The sequence below is a fragment of the Patagioenas fasciata genome, chromosome 10, assembly GCF_037038585.1.
Source record: "Patagioenas fasciata isolate bPatFas1 chromosome 10, bPatFas1.hap1, whole genome shotgun sequence".
Classification (NCBI taxonomy): Eukaryota; Metazoa; Chordata; class Aves; order Columbiformes; family Columbidae; genus Patagioenas; species Patagioenas fasciata.
Window position 1 is genome coordinate 11097539 of NC_092529.1, and position 16651 is coordinate 11114189.

The 16651-nt window shown below is 40.4% G+C and overlaps 1 protein-coding gene across 4 annotated transcripts in view; it reads left to right on the plus strand.

The window, feature by feature from the left end:
- MAPKAPK3 (MAPK activated protein kinase 3) overlaps positions 1–16651 on the plus strand; it is a 50809-nt gene that overhangs the window by 4941 nt on the left and 29217 nt on the right. The gene's annotated exons all lie outside the window — the stretch shown is intronic.

Genomic DNA, 16651 nt, shown 5'->3' on the forward strand with positions numbered 1-16651 from the left:
CATCAGCCCGGGTGTTCTCTACTGTTTTTCACACTCCTCCAATTTTTTTTAGGGAGAGGAGGAGAGCAAAATAGCTGACTATCTGTGAGGATAAATGTAGACTCTTGGGACTTGCTTCTCATTAAAAAAAGTCCCATATACAGTTCCTTGTTCTTTCTTCCTTTTTTTTCCCTTGCTTTTTTTTTTTTATTTTATTTTTGGCACAAATTCGCAGTAAATGTTGTCAAAATAATGTTTCAGTGCATTTGATGACCTACTTTATTTTTATGAAAGATGGTAAAAAGAGTTCAGAGTTGGAATCAAGAAAAGAGAGCTAGAGAGCATTCTCTTGGGGTATTGGGACTTGTCTACCTCTGCAGCTTCAGGATTTTGGTGAATATTTCAGATGTAAAAACAGTGTTACATGTTGTTGGCATACTATTCACCTTCAGTAAACATATGTTGCTTCTTTCCAGGAGAAGAAAAAGAAGGACAATTCAGGCATAGCAGCAAAGCAAAGACCCTTGGCACTTCAGTAAAGCAAAGTACATTGATCATGAGTGTATTGGTAGTTTTGCTATGAAAACCCTCCTGAATAACAGAGGAGCAGTTGCAAAGTGCTGCTCCCCTGAGCACTGTGTGCCTGAGCCCTGTACTGCAGCTGCCCTCCTGTCATCTGGAACTTCCAGGTTAAGGCCGAGTGTGTATGAATGGACCTGATAGTTCATAGGTCTTATCGTCTAGAATAAATAGGAGTTAAGCCTCATGGAAAATGTCCTGTGCTGCCAAGTGCCAACAATGAGTGTTCATGACTTGCTGATTTGAAGACAAATAGGTGAAGCCTGGAAGATAAATGAAGCAAAAAGCAAACACAAAAATGAACAGGCTCTTTGCCTTTTAGATTTAAGGAACTTCTGGTGAATGATATAAAAACTGTAGAGTAGGAAGCTTTACTGTTATCCATAAGAGTATTAGCATAACTCTGTGCTCAGAAGGAAGGAAAGCAGCTAATGGAGAAAGAAACTTCGCAAAAAAAGTCATTTTCGAAATGGTTCTTTGAAACCATGCATAGGGCTGCATAGACAATGTTGTTCTGCTTTCTGAAGTGGAGTTGCTGTGGAGAAAGATAGTAATTCTGCATCACCTTAATTTCATTTAGTCTTGAGCTACGTTTCTGATTACATTTAATAGTACATCTTGTAAGCTAATTGCTGGGTAGTCTGTTTTTGAGTTAGTATACCCTGAAGTCAGGTTGTGATTGCTCACAAACGGGAGGCTGTACAGTCCAAAGTATTTGTTTTGTAAGTTACCTAATAGCTGGTACTTGTAAAATACCATATTTATTGCCTGAAATAAGATGAAGATCAAGGAAAAAAATGCAGTGGTGAAGAAGGCAATGCATACAGTGCAAGTATGGCTATTTTCAGCTGATGATTGATTATAGAATAGGAAACGTTAATAAGCCTCTTAGATACTATAAATTGTGATTTTAGGAGAGAATAAAATTATGCCAGATTAGGAGTGAAACATTTCAATATTTTTAGTATAAGGAAGAATAATGTTGTACTAAACTAGGACTGTGGTGGGAATTCAGGGGAGCTAAGTGTACTTGTTGGTTATGTTTTGTGCAGGATGAAGGAGCTCTTGCTTTACTGCAGTGATTGTACGCTTCAGGAGGAAATTAGCACTTTCTAGTGAAGTATTCTGTAGTTCCCTCTTACCTACCTATTTTTACTAGTTTATCTCATACTACAGTAAATTTGGTGTCAGTAACACAGCTGAATATGAGTAATAAAGCTATGTGTTGTAGATCAAAGCCAGATACAGCGTAGAATGAATATGAGTTCAGAAAAGTTCTGGCAGCCCCCAGTGTATGGAGAAGTACCTAAAATATGGACAGCATGAGACTGGTCCTTGAATTTTATCCTTCAGTACCAATCTTGGTAAATATTACGTAAATATGCATAAAATACTTAAAATAACATTCAGTCGATTAAAAAGTGGGTCGTTTCTACTGCTTCAAGAATTGTTTTTAGACCAGTGAGTCATTCAAGACCTCAGTCTTTCAGCACTTCATGCATATTTGGGCCAGAATGGCGCCTTCCGAAGTGTCAGTCGGACTACTTAATTTACAAAAGGTGGAATTTATCAATTTACTTTGAAGGTCTGACATTCTTAACTGGTCTGCTCCTTACAATACAGCAGGACACAGGACCTGTTCCTGAAATACAGCAAATAAAAAAAGGGGAGCGGGGGTGGTTGGTCCAAAATAATAAAACCACGTGTAGTCAATTTTTTCTAGTTTCAATGGCAGTTCTTTAAGGCTATAAAGTTCAAACAGTAAGGCAAATGCTATTACCCATTAAGTCGTCTTGAAAAATACCACAAAACTACATTGATGCTGCTTCGCACCTTCCGTGTTCTATTCCAGTCTACTAGCAAGCTGGCACAAGCCATTTCCCTGCCTTGTGTAGCAGCAAAGTTCAGGAAGATCAAAGTTTCCCTGCCCTCACCTAGGTTCAAAGTTCTGAGAAAGTATTACAGCTTCAAGGAAGGTACTTAAAGGGAGAGCACGTGTGCGTGTTGGTCAGACATGACTAATCACTCGACACCTCTTTGGACCAGAAGACCCTTCTCTTTGTCTCTCCCTCTTCCCTTTAGAGTTTAAATCTTTTATTAAAGTAAAACCTTGCTGATTCATGCTAGCTGAGAGTCTCATTACAGATAACTGGATTTTGCAAATCGGCTTTAGTGCAAGGGAATGACAAGCAAGAATTTTAAAGTTCATTTACATGACAAGTATACCTCAGCCTCATTTACGTATGGTAATACCATCTAGAGCAGGGCTGTCAAACTCATTTTCAGCGGGGGCCACATCAGCTTCGTGGTTGCCTTCAAAGGGGCAAGTGTAATTTTAGGCCTGTATAAATGTAGGAGTAGTTACATTCACCCCTTTGAAGGCAACCGCGAGGCTGATGTGGCCCCCGCTGAAAATGAGTTTGACAGCCCTGCTCTAGAGAGACGCCCAAGCTGGAAAAACCTAATAACATGTTCTACGATTCAAGAAGAATCAGGGCCACACCTGATTCTTGGCTTACACGCATCTTTTTTTCCTTAGTGTATTTTTCCTTGTCTGTTGTAGTACCCTGTGTAAGAACAGCCTGGTCTGAGAATAAACGACTTTTTAGGATAGCTTGCTGCCAGTTAAGTCTCAACAGAAAAAAGTATTAGCTTCATACTGTGATAAATTGATGGGAAACATAGAGAAGGAAGATGTCACTGTCATTAGGAGAAAGAGCCAAAGTGAATTTGCGAAAGTTAACAGATTAATCTCTTGCAGATAAAGGCTGCTTTATGTTAATCTCTTAACTGTATACAGTGATTTTTTTTTTTTTAAGATGCAATCATTTATTCATGTAATCATATGTAGCATTTTGCAGCCCTAAATGTTTTTGCAGTTGTTATTTGCTTGACCCTCAAAAAGTTCTCATTTCTCATATGATGTGTGTGTATTTCCTTGTTATGGATTTTTTCCACATTAAATATGTCTTTAGAATGCCAGACTTGTAGGATGGTGTGTTGTATTCTAATAGCAACACTACAGCTGTCTGCACAGCTATCCTCAGTTCTCTGGGTACCGTGGAGTTTGAACTGTTTGCATTGTGGCTCTTAAACTGTAGAAAGACATGGTGACATTCATGAAATGTAAGATGGCAGAGATGTGGCCAGTGTTGGAGCTGGAGAGTAAATCATCTGTTTAATTAATTGGAGAACTTCTTTCCATCATCACCAGTGAAAGCTGCTGGTGTGGTCTGTCTGGATTAGAGTCTATAGACTGCGTGGATTGTGATATTTTACACAGGCTTCCTGAGTACTTAAGATGATTCAAAGCTCCGTAAATGAGATTAAGCTGTAATGCTCCAGAATTTTAATACTTCAGGAGTGATGGGGAAGAGGATTCTTGCTCAGCAGGTAAATCATGCGTGGCCTCCTACTTCCTGAATCTTTGTAGTATATGGCATTTTGCACTGAAGCTTTCATGACCTGTTTTACGAGAAAAAGCAAATACTAAATTTGTGTAAAATTAACTTTTCCTCCAGAAAAGTTTACTTGCTGAACTTTTGAAAAAATCCTGAATGTGCCATCTTTACAAGTAATTTCAGATGTTTTGGCTAAGGAGCCGATCTTATTAAAGTTGCACCATTCACAAATCTTATGTCTTGCCAGTTCAAACTCTGTCTCATCTCCATGGGCTTTTTCTCAGGATTACTTTTTTTTCTTGAATACTCTGTTAAGTACGCTGGTGTTCCAAGCGACAGGCCCAAGGCAGCTCCTGGCATCTGAGTCAGCCAGGGCTGAGCACAGATTTATTAAGCCCATTGTAAGGGGAGAGCTCAGAAAAACTTTTTTGTGTTTTTTGGACGGCACTTCTAAAACATATAAACTGGAAACGGCAGGGTGTGGAGTGACTCATGTTCTTCATCCACTGAACTTTCTTGTGTGGTGAAATTTTGGCTGGGGTGAGTAGTTTGCCTAGGTGTGAATCAGCCACAAGCCCTTATGAAAGCACTTGAGCAGTGATTTGTAACTGCAGTTGGTTTCTGTTATGCTGTGGGGTTGATTTGGGTTTCGTTTTCAAAGGAGAGCAGTTGAAAACTGGATGGGGCACAGCCACCTCACACACCTGTGTCCTGTGTGGGACTCCTGTGTACTCCTTAGCACCAAATCTACCACATATTTCAGGGATGAAGAGTCCTTAAAATCCCATTTGTAGTGCCAAAAGGCCTGATGTTTGGTCCTGCCATAGCTCTATTGACAAGAAATACTCTCCTTTGCTTGCTTCATTTTTAACCAAAAATGTATGTACGTATTTTTCTTGTAAAGGATTAATTTCTCTCAGGGCCCTATTCCATTTTCCCACATGTTGCTTTTAGTCAATGTGGCATTGTCAGCAGCAGACTGGTTTCCACAGCAACGGAGTTGTGAACACCAAAGATGTCAGCGCTCCAAGGTAGGGAGGGGAGGGGGCTGCATTTTCTGGCTCAGCTGCCTACCCATGGTAGAGGCCCTTGCTGCAGCCACTACGGTACAATGGCTCCATTGTCTTTGTGAAGAGTAAAAGCCTTCCATTGTGTTCTACTCTTCGCTTTCCATTTAATTTACAGTCAAAATTTGACACTTGGGAGGGTGACGGGGCTTGATGGTTCCTTGATGCTTAGAAGCTTCCTGTTCTTTCAAGCCCTGTGTTCTGAAAGGTGCTGCCCTGGTGTCTGCTCTTTAAAGATCATTTCTGTGAACAGAATAGCACTTGCATACATGCAAAACCTGTAGCGGTGAGTTTGCAATAAAGGAGAGTGGAGCACTCTTCTTTTTGACTCATGTTCAGTGTCTGCTTATGGATGAGAACATGAAAAATGATCGTCCTTTTACCTTGTCCAGTAATGTGAAACTTGCTCCAATTAAACCTGCTAGCATGGGTTTTCTGAGGCACCCGTCCCCTTAGGGTGGGAAATAAGCCTTGCTCCTACTGACCTTGGGAAATTGCGTTGTTTAAAAGTATTTTCTAATTCATAGTTAACCTGTGAAATTCATTTGCCTCAGGAGGTGCCTGGTACTGATGCTGAGAAGATCTTGAGAGGAAAAAAGCACTTCTCTGAGCATTGCAGGTGTGAAGAAACACTATAGTTTCGATATACAATACGAATTTGGCTGTGGTCTTCTATAGGCTGTTGTTACAACTTATAATTACAAAACTATCAGAATAAGTAATGAAACTTTGAGCTCCAATAGGCATCTTATTGCTTGTCTTGTGTTAAGTGTATTGCTGGTGCAGGTGTAAAAGGAGAGGGAGGTGGAGCTTCGGTCTCAGCTTTGCACCTGGTTGTGGCTCTGGGTAATGCCCACCACTTGCATAATAGCTTCATGTAAAAATGTGTATTCCTGGGCAAGTTGTTCTTGTCTAAACTAGGGTGTAAACTTAAAGTGAAATTGATTTTTCGGAAGGGCTATTTATATATGTAATTTTTTTTTCTTGCCTCTTACGAAGGGCAGGGCAGGAAAGCCCTTTTACCAGACTTGGCCCATGGAAGTGCAAATAGTACAATGTTGTTGAAATTTCTTTTCAGGCACCTTCTGCTGCTTATTTTCACCTTTAATACAAATTATGTTAAAAAGCAGCTGCTGGAGGCACTTAAAGCAGAAGCTGAAGCTTTAGAGAAATTTGAAGTTAATACTTTGCGCTGGCTCAAATACATTAAATGTACCCAACTGCAGATATGGTTTTAATTCAATTTTTGGATGCCTTTTAATGACTTTTAAAGACTAAGCTTCGTATCTACAACTTAGAATAGAGTCACATACCATTTTTGATAGCTGGTTGTATTCTTACTGTTTGTGCCACTTACTTACCAAGTGTCTGGCTCTGCATTGGAGTTTGTAGCACACAAATTATCCTTAAAAAGCTCAAAATCTATGAAAGGCAGTGTCTTGTCTACTGGAATTAGGTGTTTTGTTGGGTTTATCAGATTTAGTTGGGTGGTTTTTCAGTTGATTTTCTTGGTTTGGAAACCTACAAAGCAGCATCTCACAAGATTTACAGCACCAGAGTACACGGAAACAGACTGACAAAGTGAGAGTGGTGAATGAGGAAAGGTCAATTAATTTAGAAACAGTCTCACTTCTGGTGGATTGGTATCAAGTGGAATTTTCCTCCAGTCTCTCAGCTCTGTAATAGCTTTTTCCTGTTGTTGAGATGCTGTGATTAAAGGCCTCTTGAGGGCAGAGGGGGTGTGAGAGTGACTTTAGTTCCAGTTGCATTTCAGAAATCCTGATTGCCAGGCACAACTCTGTGTTGGCAGGTGAGTGTGAGTGTCTTGACTTGGGCAGTTACTGTTGAGAAATGAGATATGACACTTAAGATCTACAAAATCCAACGTCTTACTGCAGTAAGAAGGAGGAGGAAACAGCAGTCTACATTATTGATAAATGACTTTATACAAGAGCAATTAATTATGAGTCTTTGCCACCTCTCTGCTGTCTGAATCACTGTTGTGGAGGTGTGAGGGAAGGTGAATGATTGCAATGTTGTGTGTTTGTGCACAAAAGCCAAGTCTCATGGAGGAAATATGGAGAAAGGTGTCACACTTGTTGGTTCAATAAAACATCCAACACAGCAATAATAAATTTTTGTGAAATCAAAATACCCCAGATTGGTCCTTAGTATCTGTGACAGTCTTGATTTTTGTCACTATGAGCCAATAACTGTGTAGGACTGTGTAATTTAAAAACTAGAGCGCCGTGCATCCTATAGGCAAAGGAGTGTTTGCAGGAGGGCAGTTTCGGAGAAGAAGAGTGGTTAGAGCTGGGAGCCTGGGCAGTCAGTGTGAGCAGGGGCGGTGGGATGGGAGAGCACCTGGGACACTACTGGATGGGGAGTTTCTCGTGTCATCTGTCCCATCTATCCCAAGCATTGAAAGTTCTGAGGAGACTGGTATTCCCCGGTTTTGTTTATGTAAGCCTTTGAACATCTGAACCCATTCAGTGTGCTATGACTTGGTATTGTGTCCTGAACAACTGTGTTCTTAGGCAAGTCATGTGTGTTCCAGATCTGATTTCTTCATTTCTGCTTTTTGAGGGTGCTCTGACTCTGCAAACCGAAACAGTAATTTCTGTCTTAAAATTGATCTACTGACCTGCGTTTGAGCAAGTTAAAATAGAGATGACTTGGTAGGGGATGGTATTGTTGATATCACTGCTGGTCACCATGTTCTCATGCGTACATCACTGAGGAACATTGCACTGTTTCATACTAAAAATGAATAACACTTACATGTTCCATCTTCACTGGTTTCCTGCTGTGTAGGGGATTACCAGGAGACAACTGCCTGTCATTTCTCCCTGCTTTATGTGCACAAGAGCATTAAATGCTCATTCTCTTTGGTTGAGATTAGCACTGTTAGTATTTTATTAAAATGAATCAAGGTTCTGTTTTATGATTGCTTCTTATTACCCAAAGGTTCTTCACCTTCTCTGAAGCACAACATCTTTCACAGCTCCCTGGAACCTCAGGTGTTTTATAAGAGTTCACCAGTGTAGAGCTCCCTCAGCTTCAACTATGTAACTTGAAACAATTCAAAAGAGGATTGACTTTTCTAAGGTGGTGACCCTGTTGAGAAATCAGGCTGAACTGAGTTGTCTTAAGCTGTCCAAACTTTCAAATAATACTTTAATTAAAAAATAAATTAACTTTAATCAAGATAGCTTGCACTGTCATAGCACATTTGATCTAAATCTGGAAGTTATTCATCTAAATACCTTATACTTTTGGACCGGAATCTTTAGATTCCTATGCACATTTTGTTGCATGATCATATAGAAATCTTGACGAATGTTTGCCTCTCAGCTTGCATCTGCATGGAGTGATTGGTGTTCCTGCTACAAAACTCATGGGGATTTTCTTCTTTTCTATTTGCTTTTTAAAAATGGGTTAATTAAATTTATAACGCATTTTCCTAAACAAATAAATAGAATCCTATGCAGATTCTGAGCTGTGTGTGTTAGTATTAGTCACTAATTACTGCCACTGAGACATCAGGAATAATGATCTCCTTTCCAGTTCAGTATGACTGATTACCATTAATTGTTTGTAGCTGACTGCTTGTTTTGTAGGGAATATTTCTTGGGAGTCCACAATCGGTATTCCTGGGACCTCTGACGTCCTCCTCCATGCTTGGGAGAACTTCATCTGCAAACACTCATGGTTTTGTGCTTTCCGTCAGTTTATTCCACGCTTTTTAACTTTTTTCTTCTGTGTAATCAGGGCAGAAGTCGATCCTCTTCTCTTCCACCCCCACCTTTTTCTGCTATTCATTCTCTGGAAGGATTACATTTTAACTGCTAAATGTCAGTAAATGTCATTTTTTCCTTCCACCCCAAAACTTCCATTTTATTATTAAAAATTATATGAGGGGAAAGTAATCCAAGACCTAACTTTTTGAAATTTTTCCCCTTTTCTTCTCTGGGATCCATTTAGCATTGCATAAAGAAAATATAGAAACTATACTTCTGATATTTCTGCAGTATGATTAAATTTGCTGTTAATCTTTCTCCAAAATACTAATCTTGGAGTTTTCAGTGTCTAATTTTTCATTTCATAAGGCATACCATTTAAGAAGGTGAAAGTGAAATTGCTTTAATAGTTGAAATGTTCCCACATTAGTTTTTATTGATTCCTAATTTATTTCTTGTTTTGCTAGTTATATAGAAATAGAAGCTCTGGTATATTATTTGCATGTTTTTCTGAAATCATAGCACTTGTTAGCTCAAAATAAAAGACATTGTTTTGCCCTTTGCATGTTTGTATATGTCTTTGCTTGAGAACATGAGAGGCAAAATTTATATTTTTTAAAAAAGGGGAACAAATAAACATTAATTACTTGGAACTGTAGCTCAGTAGAGGCTTGTTAGCAACCACAAATATACAACCAAATCAAACTTGTAGGATGAGTAACTAAAACAAAAATGCTGGATTCCTTTCTGCCTTTTTTTCTGAAAAGTCTGTTGGACTTTGGCTTGAATTAAGAATTGAGTTTTGGCCTTTTGTTTTCTCACTGACTGTGAAAATAGAAGTCAGTAAGCATTGGCATTTTCAGGAAATATTCAGGCTTCCATGCATGATATAAATCAAGGATGTAGAAGAAAGTAGCCCCAAATAGATGGCATGATACTTCTACGGTTCAATATAACTGCACTGTAACTGTGCTTCTGGTGACCCTACAGTAACCCAAGTTTCTGTAATTTAACACCGGGCCCATGAAGTCTATGTTCCGATTTCAACACTTGCATTTTCCTGTCTATGCACTCAGGATTATAATTTGCATCTTAAAATCTGCCAGATATGTGAGGAGAAAAATGTGGATGTATGAGGATTTAACTCAACAAAATATACCAAATTTTACCTAGTTATTTTGATTTAAGTGCTCCTATGGGAGACTTGGAGAAGCTGTGAGGTGTGTTTACCCTATACTTGTACCATTTGGCCAAAGTACCCTTTACATGCAATGTTACTTTTACACACAGTTATAAAAGGCTTGGGAAGTGCTGGGGAGGTGTCCCCTGTGCCTGCTCCCGGGGGCTGCAGGGCAGTGTGTGTGTCACACAGAGCTGGCCTGGGGTCAGCAGCACAGTCCCTGCCCCAGAACACCTCCTGGGAACGACAGGCTTTGGTTACACCAGAACACGCGACTGCTCCCATGTGTGTGTCTGCTCTCCCAATGCACATGCTCTCCACTAATCCGACTTTTCCTTAATACACAGTCAGATAAATCTTCCAGGGTGGCATCTCCTCTGCCACCTCCCAAATGGCTTCTCTGGTGAGGTTGTTATAGATTGCATAACTAAAGTAAATTTGCTAATCAAACCAATATATGTTAGTAGTTGGCAATTCACTGAGGTGTGTAAATGTTAAACCGCCACGTTCTGTCACTATAGTTTGCCACATTCTGTTTTTGCAAGTTTTGGCGGGAAGGATGTTGCACACCCTGCTTTGCGGGTTTTGGCGGGAAAGCTGTTGTGTGCTGATGGGAAGGGGGATGGACTTTGCTGTGCGGGGGACAGCATAGCAGCCCATCTAACCAATCAGAAAGAAGATTGGGGGCGTGTACTTACAGACGTATATAAACACTTTTTTTTCTGTAACCAATTTGTGTGCCTTTGGGTGGAGCAGTGACTGCCCAGCCGCCCAGTGCTGTTTTGGTCGTTTATCTTTAATAAAAGTTATTCTAAATTTCTTTGAGTCATATTTGACTATAACAAGGTGACCCAGGTACAAGGGTGGGAGCAGGCAAATTGATAAGGGTGATATGGGATGATGACCCCACAGATAAGGATGTGCCCAAGTCAGGCTCTTAGTGTGAGGCCTGTGACCTCCCGTTGAATACAGGTCTCACAGACTGTAGTCTCCTGTAACCTGAAGTTATAACATGATGTTCTGTGCCAGCACTAACAATTTATGTAGTGTCTGTATCTGATGGGGAAAACATGAGCCAGCTGTTAGCACTGCCTTCCAGAAAGCCTGGCTGCTCCAAGAGCTGCTTCTATGTGTTGTACATCAGCCTGCATCCCCATTCTTGCTGTTGCTGTTGAATTGGGGTCTCTCTGCTGGAGGAAGAAATATAAGCACTAGAAAAACCTGGCACAGAATTGGCCAAATACTCTCAGACTTTAGCTTGACTGTGTTTATTTAAAAGTCTGCTCCATTCTTAAAATGTAATTTGTTGTTAGTTGCTCCAAAAGTAAGGAAGCTTGAAATAAGTATCTCCTGACTTCAGCCATTTTATTGTTAGTTTGAAATGGGAGAATAGGAGGCAGCAAATTACTTATCTATAGACTTTGTACGATAGAGAAGTAAGGCATGCAAGTGATCCAGTGTTGCCCAGTGGAACTGAGGAAAATAAAAACAACTAGTAAGTCTACAGAGGTTGAAACACACAGAGATAATGACCATTGCAGAAGAAGAGAGCAATTAGATAAATGAGTCTAAGAATTATTTATGTTATGGTTTAAATTAAACAAAGATCAGAAAGGTAGAAAATTTTTTTCTTTTTTTTTTCTTTTTGAAGTGGCATAATTTTGTGCAGTATAACACTGAAATAAAGATGATGCCAAGTTTTGGTCATTGAATTGAGCGGGCATTAATGAAATTAGAAAGTCTTTTATTCAAGTCTTTAGTTCTTTGCTGTGTGCACATACGCAGGCACATCGCAAGAAGAGCCAGAGGCCACAGATGCGTTTGCAAAGAGCAAGTTTTATTTTAGTTACCTCTCTACTGGGGGATCTCCGAAGCCACACCTGAGCTCCCAGGCAGAGGTGACACCAGCGGGACGCAGGCGCTGGTCAGTTCAGCCCTGCTGGAAGATCGCTGGGCCTGCTGAGCTCGCCTGTATTTCAAGGCTTCAGGCAGGCGCAGCCTCCCGCTCTTTCTCACAACAAAGCAGGAATCTCAGATGTAGTGATAAGGTGCCCAGAGTTTCTCCCAGGCCTGTGTTATCTAACACAGAGGTTCTACTCATCAAGCACACAAGGTCAGTAAGACGATTAGTGTGATGTGTGTGCTTTTTCTACAGACAGGTGCAAGTCACTTGAGCGTATTTACATTTAACTAACCTCCTCACCAAATCTTCTGCTATATCCCCATACATTTGCTATTCCCAGTCATCTTAGAAAAATGAGGCTGAGTTCGAACAGAGCAAATGATGAAGTTAGAGTAAAAGATGCTGATGGTTAAGTTTTTGATTCCTCTGGTTTCGTAAGTGATTTTCAAGTAGAGGTAAAATCTGCAGAATGATATCAGAGTGAAGTAATCAATAAGATGTTACAAAATCAGAACAAAGTGAAAGATGTAGCTCTCCAGAAGATGGGAGAAACAGACAGAAGTAAAATGTTGAGAATGATGCAGACTTACACTTGAGTACAAGTTTATTCCTTTTGGGGCTTAATTAATGACAGCATAGCAGCATATAAACAAACACGCAACTGCGTGCATCAGGTTTCTTCTGATTTGCTACAATAGTGCTGGTGTGTGAGGTGCTTAGTGTGGATGGAACTGCTGATTGCACCTTGCAAGTTTCAGCATCATGACAGATCCTGCCTATCAAGAAAGACAGGGAGACATCAACTATCTGAATTGTTCCAAGCGTAGATCATTCTGGATAATGGGTGTTTGCAAGGGTGAGCAAAGATGAAAGCTGAACATATATGATCTGCAGACAGCATCAGGAAAAGGCATCTCAGATAAAATATTGATTACATTTTTTGATGTAATTAGTTTTTCAGACAGTATCAGAGCTAATTGCGGAGAGAAACAAAAATAACCACCAAAGTCCTTGTCCTTGCTCAGGCAACATATCTGTTAAGAGAGCTGTTTATCTTAGTGAAGACATCAGGATTGTGACTAATGTGATCAGTCTCGTGTAAAAAGGAAAAAATAGCTGTCAGGAAAAATGATGCTATTGTGAGGTCAATGCTGTGAGTGCTCTTAGCAGGGAACTCTTCTGTGCCTCTGGAAAGACCCGGCACTGGGCTGGAGACAACCCTGGCCTGCGGGCCGTGCTGGTGGCTCAGCGTCCTGCTGGTTGCCTTGATCTACACGGCCTCTCTCATCTTCATATTCCAGCAGACTTGAGGGATGGTATTCCCTATGCTGAACAAAAGTAGTTTTGCAAGAGTCATTTCGGCAGAATATTTTCAACCCTTTCCAGTAATAAGACTAGAGAAAACAATTGTTTTACCTTCATAAAATATAAATTATGTTTCTAGTGATTTGACTGTTACTTGGATTTTATTGAGGGGTGGTTTTTTTTTCTAGGAATGCCTTGCCATGTCACCCTAAAAATAATCCCAAATTAAGCCTAATTCTAAGTCTGTAATGGTCAGTAGAGATGTGTTCAGTTTTAGCAGTTGACTTTCCCAAAGGTGCGTTTGCACTGGGCATGCCACAGACTGCAGCAGAGACGGGATTTTCCAGGGTTTGAGTCACTGTGCTACTGAAATCTATCCCAGGTCTGGACACAGGTACTAAGAGAAGCAATCTGTAGTGTGGCCTTAGGCTCTCTCACTGTTTCCAAAAGCACAGCGGAACAGAGATCTGCTGGGTACCAGCAAAGAGAACGGGGAGCAGAGAAAGTGGGGCCTGGATAAGATAGAGAAGGAGATATGAGGAGGCATTGCTGGAGGAACAGCCTGGGACAGGCTGGATGCAGAGACAGGAGCAATAAGATGATGGATGGGGAGCAGAGGGTCAAGGCTGAGTTTGAACGAGGGGCCCCAACAGGCAGAGACAGGGAGCTGTGGGTTGGAGAATGGGGAGGGGGAAGAAAAGTAGCTGGAGTCTGGGATTTGGGGGTAAAGAAATGGAAGACCACAAGAACCAAGGAGGAGCCAACTCTGGTGTGCTGTAAGAGTTTCAAGGGGTTGGAAAATAATTTTTTGGGCCATGAGGCTTGGGATGGGATAGGATGAAGGCAAAGGGTCAGAGGTGAGATAGGACCAGCAGGAGGGTTTGTTTTTGCAGGAGATAAATAGAAAGCTGTCTAGCACAGTGCTTACCCTTTCAGGCAGGACTGCATCCCAGAATCTCCTAGTTTCCTTGTTTCTCTCCAGGCATCGAATAGCTGTAAAACTCATTGATAGAAATGTCTTACACCCTCTTGTTTATCCACGATTGTTATATTCTATGTTATTGTCAGTTACTACTTTAGCTAACTGGCAGAGGTCTGTGCAGTAGATGGTGTGCTGTAACCCTGCAGATAAGTCATGAGGGATATCAGTATGAAGATGTGTAAGGGGATTTGTTATTTTCAGGGTTGTTTTGCTATGACTGAAATAAAAAAAAAAAAGCACACCACAAAAACTAGACAATGTCACGTACACACACAACTTTTTCTTAAAGTAGCAGTTTTGAATTGGGAAATTGAGCATTCACATATAGTAAATGTCAGGATCCTTGCTATGTATACATTCTGACTATCTTGCACTCAGTATTTGCTGCTGCACGTCAGCCTTTTTTAGTGCACAGGCAAAATTATTAGATTGTTACATGATTGGTTTCAATAGCGGTTTCATTGTCATTGTTCAGCACATGGATCATGCTTCTTTACATCAGGTTATTCTAGACCTACTCTGAAAACAGGCTTTTTCATTTCTTCCTGGTTGTGATTTGTGGATGTCTTCACCGTAACGCCTGGATCACTGTTATTTTCACAACATTGCTTTAAAATGGAATTTATTGTCCCTACTCCGCATATGGGGAGGAGAGGAATAAGGTAGCCTTTTGAGAATAAAATTACCCACTGAATTTTGGGATCTCCATTTGAAATATCTGGGATGAGGGTGGCTTGTTTTTTGGATCTCTCTCTGCTATTCCTCAATGTACTTAGTAGCAGATTGCACTTGTAATTTAAGCCAAGCTTTTTAAACCCAAGCTCTGTTACAGCTGGGGTTACCCAGCAGTTTTGCAAATGAGACTGCAGTTCCGGCTTGTAAGAAAAGAGGTACAGGCAGTTAGTGGCTACCGGTTTGGCTCAGTGGGCTTCCCAAACATTGCAGAAGACATCAGAAAGGGACAAAAGTAGAATCCAGATTTTTGAGAGTAGTGTTCAGCTGTGGTAACCGCAAGACCATTCCTACCTTACATTTTCCAGTTTATCTGTGAAATGCAGAGGAGGTGGGAGAGGCTACAGATAGCATGTAACTCTGCCATCCTGATGTCCATCCCAGTCAGGTTCAGGTTGTGCTCTGACTGTTGTAAGCATGAAATTGAAGAGAGAGGAACAGTGTATAATAATATTGTGTTTAATACATTACATACGAAGGGAGCAATATTCAGTTACTCAGGCACCTTAATAATGGAATTTACTGATGTTAGAAGGACTGAAATGGCAAGTTTAGTTGTATTATGAAATCTGTATTTTGTTTTTGTTAATTACCACAGAGGCCTGTTGATAGCAAGAAGAAGATGATAGGCTAATGTTTTGTTGTGGGTTTTTTTTTTATCTGCAACATTTGATTTATTACGTATTTATTGAGGAGGTATTAAATGGTTCAAAGAAAACAATTTAGAGAAACAACAGAATGATGAAATTGCTAAGTTATGCTGTATGCACAGAATTTATATTATCAGGATTTATCACAGCCTCTGTCATCTCTTTGTTGGAGATTCTCAAGCAGTTTGTGCCAAAAGCACCCTGTTGCAGTAAAATAGGAGGAAAGTGACATCCAGAGAGAGTTTTTGTCCAAAGAGAAGTGTCTGACCTAGAAAAGGCTCTGAGATCCCCCAGCACAGTCCCTTAATGGCAGGAGCATAGCATCTTAAAACCATGCCATAGCAGTTCATATAGGCAATGCGTATGTAAATTATTCTGTCAGAAAAATCTGTAGTGTAACCTTATAGGCGCTTTCCAGGGCCATAAGCTGCAGCAAACTTGCAGTCTGTGCAACATGTAAAGACTGTATCACACAACAGCTCTCAATAAACACTTCTTAGAAATTCAGCTGCTAGTAGGGTTATTTTTACTTCTACTATCAATCACTTCCAATAAAGCGTCACTATTCTTCCTCACTTTCACTGAAGCCTTTTCAGTGAAAACTGCAACCTGGGCCTTGTCTGCTTTACTGCTGTTTGGGTTTTTTTTGGTTTTTTTTTTTTTTTTTTGTCAGGAATGTGCAAAGAGGAAGGTTCAGCTTTCATTTCTTTTTCTTCACTTTGTTTTACAAAAGTTACCTCATTTGCCTAAACTGGATCAGAACTTCTTCTCCAGGTGCTTCGAGGTGTGTGTAGCAGTTAAAACAAACATTGCAAATGGTCCTGGTAGGAAAATAAGCTATATAGTCCGCATTTTCCCTTGGAATTTTTAGTGGCATGGCTTTGACAGTTTAGCCGTGTAGGAGAATATTAATGTATCTGCAAATTCCAAACATTGCTTGGAGTTTTGAAACCTACAGCCCTGTGTGTTCCGAGCAGTGAAAACAGTCCGTATAAGGGTATTACAGGAGAGACAGGAGGCTTGACAGAGGGAGGGAAGACACAGGATCATTGTGCATGTGATGTCCGCTTTCTTTTATGTCTTAAATTGGTAGGACTACCACAGCGAGCTTCTGTGCTAACTCAACCCAGATA